At 51.4% G+C, this 8,469-nt stretch overlaps 1 long non-coding RNA gene across 1 annotated transcript; it reads left to right on the top strand.

Annotated features, from left to right (window-relative positions):
• Positions 1 to 2,206: 2,206 nt before the first annotated feature.
• Positions 2,207 to 8,109, top strand: LOC140633059 (uncharacterized). The gene is made up of 3 exons (XR_012030699.1): positions 2,207 to 2,306; positions 7,689 to 7,715; positions 7,836 to 8,109. It is a non-coding gene; the product is annotated as an uncharacterized lncRNA (long non-coding RNA).
• Positions 8,110 to 8,469: the final 360 nt, after the last annotated feature.

Here is an 8,469-nt window from a genome sequence, read left to right as displayed (position 1 = left end):
CCGCGGGGCACGGCCGGACCCTCCCCTCCTGGCCGGCCGCCGAGCCCAGGGCGCTTGGAGATCCCCGCTTGGAGATCGCCCCGCGGCGGCGGCGGGGGCGGCGGGGGCGGCGGGGGCGGCGGCACGGCCGGGGCTGGCCCGCCCCGAGGGAGGGCGGCGGCGACCCCGCACCGCCCCGCGCCCGCGGACGGCCTCGGCGCTTAGGGTCCGGCCGGCTCCCCGCCAGGGGTCTCTGCGGGCGCCGGGCGCTCGGAGGAGAGGCGGAGCGCGCAGGCGGGGAAGGGGGGCCGATTGCACCGACTCCCTCTCGTCCGGCTCTCAAGCCTTTCTCTGCCTCCTTTTTTTCTTCTTCTTCTTTTTTTTTTTTTTTAGCGCCAAACTGCGTGCCGCGAAATTCGGATCTCCCGCGGAAAACGCCGCGCTCTGATTGGCCGCCGCGACAGGCACAGGCTCCACCCCCCGGAAAGGACCCGTCCCCTCGGCTGCGATTGCAACACGAGCTGTGCTGCTTAAAGGGGCCGCCGCACCTGCTGGCGCCCGCGCGCCCCGGCCCTAGCAGCCCGCCCACCGGGCTGGGAGGCTGGTTTGCGTCCCTCGGTGCAGAAGCCACCGGAGCGGCGCGGGACCGGCTGAGGAATAGGCCCGTGTTGCCCCGGAGGTGGCGAATTTGCACACGGAGTCCTGTCCCGAGCCCAGACATTACCCAGGCCGAAGGCCTTTGGTTAATTTGCATGGTTGCTTACTTAGCACATATGCCTTTTTTTTTTTTTTTAAGATTTTATTTATTTATTCATGAGAGACACACACAGAGAGAGGCAGAGACACAGGCAGAGGGAGAAGCAGGCTCCCTGCAGGGAGCCCGATGTGGGACTCGATCCCAGAACTCCAGGATCAGGCGCTCAACCGCTGAGTCACTCAGGCTGCCTCACATATGCTTTTATATCCTTTCTTCTGTCCCGCTAAAAAGGAAAGCCAGGAGCTTGTTTTCTTTCTTGGCAGGGGGGCTATGGGTGGAGCCTAACTGTTTACACCTCTTCCTAGGAGGATACTAACTTCTGCTGAGTGCCTATGGTATGACAAGCACCCTGCTAAGTCACTGCATGACTTGTTTTAGTTCTTTGACTCCTGGGAGGAGGCGTGATGGTGTTCCTGGTAAAGGTGGAGAGGCGGAAAAACTAGGTAACTTGCCCAAGATCACACAGAGAGATTCACTGACTTGAGAACTGGCAGGCCAATCTGTACAGTCCAGCTTCTGAGCACTTGTTTGTTCAAAAAAAGGTTTCTCTCCTTCCCTCCCAGGCTGTGCCCTACCCCTTGCAGGCCTGGATGGGAGCTGGGGGTCCAGAGTGCAGAGCTCTGTCTTGTCCTCAGTGGCAGTCCCAGAGCACACACTCCGTCAATATTTTTTAACATCTCCATGTGTCTCCGAAACAATCCTTTTGTCACAAGAGCTCCCTCTCTCTTCCTCATTCAAAACCCTCATTGCTGATCATCCATTTACATTCCCGGTCTCTCCAGTTGAGAGATGCAAAGGCTCCAAGAAGTGACCTTGGCTAGTGAGTGGTGGAGCTTCCAGAAGCTCAATTTCCAGGTCCGCTGATTCCTGCCTGGTGCTGTGTGATTTCTATGCACCTCAGAGGCTGGCATTCAAAACCCTCCAGAGTCAGTCCCCTGCTTAATACCTGGTCCTTGTCCTCGGGTCTCCAGGATAAGGTGGCACTAAGGCAAGGTGATCAAGAGCCCAGACTTACCAGCAGACAGCACTGGGTTCAAATCCAGACCCAATCACTTTACCAACCGTGTGAACCCAGGCAAGTTTTATAAACTCTCTGAGCCTCACCTTTCTCATCCCTATTAACACCCACCTCATAGGATTGTGGGGAAATCTCATGAGATAATGTACAGCTGTCAGCACACAGCCTGGTTCCTAAAGAACCTCAAGAAGTGGCAGCTGTGGTTACTTTTCTGTCCTTATCTCCAGTACACAGACTCCTTCACCGCAGTCTACGTATTTCACTGTTTTTCAAGGCCCAGCTTGAACCTCACCTTCTCCAGGAAGCCTTCCCCGCCTGCCTCTCCTCTTCCAGTCAGAGTGCTTCTTGCCCTCTTTCCGCACCTAGCATGTTCTGACTCAACAAACAAACCTCTGTTTAGTGACAATGAGGCTCCGATTCAAGTCCCACTCTCCAGTTCCTAGCTGAGCAACCCTGGGTAGGCTGTTGCTCCACCTCTCAACCATCAAGTACAGACAAGGCTTCTACTCTGCCGATTTCACAGGACTTCGAGACACTATTGAGATGGTAGTGGTAATGACCCTCACAACACCCCTCCAGGACAGGCATTGTTATTATCCCCATTTTACAGATGAGGGATCCTGGAAGAAATTGTGGCCGAGCAGGTTTGGGGAAGGAGCAGAGCTCCAGGGCCAGGAAGGGATCTGGGGGTGGCAGGGTGCGGCTGAGACGAAAGAAGGGAGCCAGTGAGGGGGCCAAGAGCCAGCTCTCTGTGGTTGAGTTTCGGGCCGCCAGGGCTGGCTTTAGTTTCACTGCCTGGGAACCGACTAATTCCTGTGGCTCACATCTATAATCTGTCTCCTGGAACTGGAATCGCTGCCCCATCCATTCCCAGCTTGTGCTCTTGGTCAGGTCACAGACCTGAGCCTCAGTTTCCTCATCTTTGAAATGGGGATGGCAAAAGTGATCTTTTTGTTTACTGTGCAGATTCAATAAGGTGTTGGCTACGAAGTCCTTAGAGGGGTGCGCAGGAGCCATTTAATATATTTGAGCTAAGATCTGTGTGAGATGGACCAGAAGAAGCCCCGGTGGAACCAAACCAAAATACTTGCAGTTTTCCATGTATGTGCTACATTACATGCTCCTGTTTCCAGGCTTTGCTTCCATGGTTCGGCATCCACAAGGCCCCTCCTCCTCCCTTCCATCCCCATCCCCACCACTTGCTCAAATCTGACCCACCCTGGAAGCCCAACCCAGATGGTGGAGTGGCAGGAGCAAAGAGTCTGAGGTCAGACATTCAAGGAAACTCCGGGACCTGTGCTTGTCTTCATCTTCCTGCTTTCCTCCCTAAGAGTGCCAGACACATAGTAGACCTCCCGTCAATGATGATGGTGATGATTGTTCACATCTCAGTGTAAAGCACCCAGCTAGGCACTTTACCTGCATTATTATGCTGAAATACCTTTTTTAAAAGTATTTATTTGAGAGAGATCATGGGGGGGGGGTGAAGGGCAGAAGGAGAAGCAGCCTCCCCACTGAGCAGGGAGCCTGATGTGGGGCTCCATCCTAAGACCCCAGGATCCTGATCTGAGCCAAAAGCAGACAGACACTTAACCGACTCAGGCACCCAGGCACCACCCTATGTTGAAATATCTTAACTACCCTACTAACACAGGTACAGTTTGGACAGTTGAGGAAACTGAGGCTCACACATGTAGGGGAAGAGACTTGACCAAGAGCTGGTTAAAAATGAAACCAGGAACTGAACTCAGACATTTGGCTCCTGAACCACTGAGCCATTCTAAATAAAGAGCTTATCTCCAGGACCCCAGGTGAAGGAGGGTACATTCTGCCAATGAATCCGAGGTCCCAGTGCTGCAGATGTTGTTGGGGGTGGAAAGAAAGTGCCCCACAACTAGATAAGTTAGGGATGCTTAGTCCCATTTTCCAGATGAGGAAGCCAAGGCATGGGAGACGTTAAGCAACTTGCCTGAGGCTGCACAGCTGGTAAAGAAGGAAGACCCTATTCCAGCCAGACCCCAAAGCTCTGGAGAAGTTCCCAAACTGGGGTGCGTGGGTGGCTCATTTGGTTGAGCCTCTGACTCTTGGTTTTGCCTCAGGTTGTGATCTTGGGGTCGTGGATCGAGCCCTGTGTTGGGTTCTGTGTTCAGTGTAGAGTCCGCTTGGGATTCTCTCTCTCCCTCTGCCCCTCCCACCCCTACTCACACTCTCTCACTGTCTAAAATAAATAAATAAATCGAAAGAAAGAAGAAAGAAAGAAAGAAAGAAAGAAAGAAAGAAAGAAAGAAAGAAAGAAAGAAAGAAAGAAAAAGTCCCCAAACCAAAGCAAACTTGTATTCCAACTGGTGTGCCTCATGCCTGGGATATCTTCTCCTGAAAAATTCCTCAGATTCCCTCTGTTCAAAGTCCTACTTATCAAAATACAAAATGCTTGATAGAAGCTTCTTGAAGGCACAGATCTCCTGTTTTGGGACTCCCCAGGGGAGCTTGTTCACATGAATCTAAAATCAAGAGAGAAGCCAAAAGGGAGCGGTGGGAAGGAAGGAGGAAAAAAAATCTCTGCTCATTAAGGAGAGGAAAATCAAAACCACAATGAGATTCACACCCACGAGGATGGCCATAATCAAATAAGGGTCCGGGTTGTGGAGAAGGTGGAGCTCTCGTACATGGCCAGTAGGAATGTAAATTGGTGCAGCCACCCTGGGAAACAGTTATACACAGAGTTACCATCAGACTCGGGACTATCACTGCTGGATATATACCCAAGAGAATTGAAAATGAACATTCACCCAAGAATGTGTCCATGAATGTTCACAACAGCATTATGCATGACACCCAAGAGGTAGAAACAACCCAACTATGCATCAAAGGATGAACGGATACATTTAAGGTGGCATAGCCATTCGATGGAACAGTATTCAGTCAAAAAAGGGCATGAATTGCTGACACCAGCCGCAACATGGATGAACCCTAAAAACAGTAGGCTAAGTGGAAGAAACCAGACACAGAAGGCCATCTATTGCATGATTCCATTAATGTGAAATGTCCAGAATAGGCAGAGCCATAGTGCCAGAAAATCCAGTCGTGTCGCCAGAGGTGGGTCAGTTTCATTTCACGGATGAGGAAATGGAGGCTGGAGGGAAGCTAAGTTGCACTATGCCTGCCTCTCTCTGTGACTTTGGACTCATGACTTCATCTCTCTCGGACCCTTCGTTTTCTCAACTGTAAAACAGAGATAATGATGTGCACCTAAGAAGGTGCTTTTAGGTGCTTGGTGTGCTGTAGTTCCTTCTCTCTTCTCTCTGGTGTTTGGGTGGAAGCTGGTGGGGTTTAATGGTTAAGGGTGCCACCTAGAGGTGAACTCAGCCAACTGCCCCAAACCCTGCAAGGCTGTTTCTTCTGGTCAAGTCAGCCCTTGTGGGCTGGGGAGGTGTAATAGGGTGTGAAAGATGCAGCCCTGCTGGGAAGGCCCGGGGGGAGGTGGGGTGGGGAGGGGGCTACCAAATTGGCCAGATTCTTTCCAGATGTGACCAGACCCTCGGGATGTTTTGAAGAGATGTTGGGTCCCGTGAAGGTGGTCCACGTTGTAGGAGGGCAATCGGATTCAAGTTCCAGTAGGGATGCCCTGAATAGCATAGGCAAGCGCCACCCATGATTCCTGTGATTGTCAGCTAATTCTCTCCTCTTCCTGCAGGAACTCTTTAAAACGCACACCTGTTAGGGGTACCTGGGCGGTTTGGTCTGTTAAGTGTCTGACTTTTGATTTCCCCTTGGGTCATGGTCTCAGGGTGGTGAGATTGAACAGGGTCCTCAGATGGAGCCCCTCGTGGGGCTCTGAGCTCAGCTGGGAGTCTGCTGGATCTTTCTCTCCCTCTCCCCTCTGCCCCTTCCCCTGCTCAAACAAACAAACAAACAAACAAACAAACAAACAAACAAACCCTGGCTGGCTCAGCAGTTTAGCATCTGCCTTTGGCCCAGGGTGCGATCCTGGAGTCCCAGGATCAAGTCCCACGTCGGGCTCCTGGCATGAAGCCTGCTTCTCCCTCCTCCTGTGTCTCTGCCTCTCTCTCTATGTCTATCATAAATAAATAAATAAATAAATAAATAAATAAATAAATAAATAAATAAATCTGTAAAAAGAAAACTGGGGCACTTGAGTGGCTCAGTCGGCTGGGTGACTGACTCCTGGTTTTGTCTCAGGGGGTGATCTCATGAGTCATGATCGCTTGGATCATGAGATGGAGCCCCGCACCAGGCTCCCTGCTGGGTGAGGAGTCTGCTTGGGAATCTCATTCTCTGCTCCTCCCACCATTGGTGCCTGCATGCTCTAAAATAAATAAACAAAATCTTAAACGAAACAAAACACCGGATCTTGTCACTCTCTAGCTTAAGGTCTGGCAAGAAGTTCCCCACCGTGGCCTGGCCCCTCTGCCCCCAGCCCCTCTGATTTTCTGCCCCCTTCACCCAGCAACCTCAGGCTCTGATCAAATACACATCTTCTGGGGTGCCTGGGTGGCTCAGTGGTTGAGCATCACCTTTAGTTCTGGTCGTGATCCCTGGGTCCTGGGATCGAGTCCTGCATTGGGCTCCCTGCATGGAGCCTGCTTCTCCCTCTGCCTGTGTCTCTGCCTCTCTCTCTCTGTGTCTCTCATGAACAAATAAAATCTTTTAAAATATATATATACATCCTCTGACGCCCCCTCTGATCTCCCTGCTCTCCTTGTTTGCCTATGCTGTCCTCTCTTCTCTTCCACCAGGAAAGAAAAGGTCTGCTCCCAGACAGGAGTTTCTCAGATACACAAGCCATTGAGAATACTGTGATCTCAAACAATGCTCAGTAAAAATGGGTATCCTGGTACTTTTCAGAATGGCAGAACTGAAACCAGGGACACAAAATCAAGAATCCAGAGCAATTACTGGCATTGAAAAATAAGACTCAGAATACTTTTGAAATAAACAGGACATTCAGTCTTTGGAGTCCAGGTGACACTGGCACGGGCATGGGTGGTGACAGCTTCTACCCACCAGGCCTCAGAAGCTGACTCTGATTCTGCTCCCCATGTCCTATTAGGAATCTCAGGCTGTCATAACTTCACAGTGTAATTACAGTTGTTTTTCTGTCCTGTCTTCTGTTCTGTCCCCAGATTTAAGCCATTCCTTGTCTTCTTTATCTTTACACCCCTGTGTTCAGCCCAATGTCCATCACAGAGTAAAAGCGGGAGAATTGCTTACTGAACTCTGAATGTTTTTTAGAATCGTTGAAAGACCACTCCCAAGCTCTTTCCAGGAAAGCCTCTGTTCACAGAACCAGGAGCCTCTGTTCATCAGAATCTCTTTGTGTCCCTGTATGGGAGAAACAGGGGGTCCTGTGGAGCCAAAGAGGTCATAGGGTCCAGTATTCTCAGGCACCACCTTCTCCTGGCTTGTGAAGAGAGGACCATACTTCTTGCTTTCTGATCCCACCTGTCCCCTGCCCTCATGATCATTCCTCCCCCAACAGGCAGATCACAAACAACAATGCTAATAGTAGCAAAGTAAGCTCATTCACACCCCACATCCACTTCAGAGATCACAACAGCCCCATCTGGAAGCCAGGACCAGCCCCATTTTGCAGCTGAAAGAACTGAGGCCAGGAGTACTTTAATGATATGCCTTGAAGGCACCCAGCTTGAGTATCAGGGCCCAGAATTATATTTATTTACTATGTGCCAGTCACCATTCTAAAGGCTTATAAATCTTAACTCATATAATCCTCATAACATCCCTATGAGGTATGTATTGTTATCATCCAACATTACGGATGAAGAAACTGAGGCTCTGAGAGTCTAGGACATTTGCCCAAGGTCACAGGGCTGGTGATGGTGGGGCAGGTTTTGACGCCAGGTAGTCCGGGCTCGTCCTCTTTGACCATTCTGCTATCTATCCTTCCTTCAGGATGTCCTCTGCAAGCCTTGGCTTCAGGTATGTGCCGTAGGATAAGAATACCTACCTAGAACGGTGGTTATGAGGACCAGATCCAATATGTGTGGGCGTCTGGAACACAGTAGATACCCAAGAAGAGGTAAATTTTGTTCCTCTTAGAGCCTCCACGGACAATTGAGCACCGCAACTGCAGCAACTGGCCACCAGAGGGGAGTCACGAGCTGAGGACCTAATCCCTTCCCGGGGGCCCCGAAGACCGTTGGGTTGGGGGGGGTGGTGTTAAGGATTCTGCTGAGCCCTTTGCCCCCTATGCCTAACCCTGGGATGCATCCCAGCCCGTGCCAGAATCTCATGGAATTGACCTTCTTACAAAAGAAATGAACTTTAGGCCTAAAATGCATCCAAGGCCCCAGTTCTGGGACGGAGGGGCGGGCGGGATGCGTGGGGAGGAGAGCCCAGCTGTGTCCCATTTGGTGGTGGTAGTGGTGGGGGGTGGCGATTATCAGCCGTGCCCCCTTCTTCTTGGAGCCACAGCTGCAGGGCGGAGGGTGGCTGGGGGAGCTTTGGAATTGTCTCCCTGGGGGTTTCCATGGTTACAGATTGATGCAGGCAGCCCACTAGGCTGGGTCCTTTATCTGTATTGTCTCCTGGGGAGACAATGGGCTTTGGGGATGGGGAGCACTTGGTGCAGATCACTGGCTGCAGCAGGAGCTCTGTGTGCTCTGCTCTAAGAATTCCCTGACCCCACGGCTGGGGCTAACGGTGGGACAGGAGGGTCAGCCTTGGAAATCAC

The sequence above is a fragment of the Canis lupus genome, chromosome 5 (genome assembly GCF_048164855.1).
Source record: "Canis lupus baileyi chromosome 5, mCanLup2.hap1, whole genome shotgun sequence".
NCBI classification, from domain to species: Eukaryota; Metazoa; Chordata; class Mammalia; order Carnivora; family Canidae; genus Canis; species Canis lupus.
This window is presented reverse-complemented; position numbering and strand designations above follow the sequence as displayed.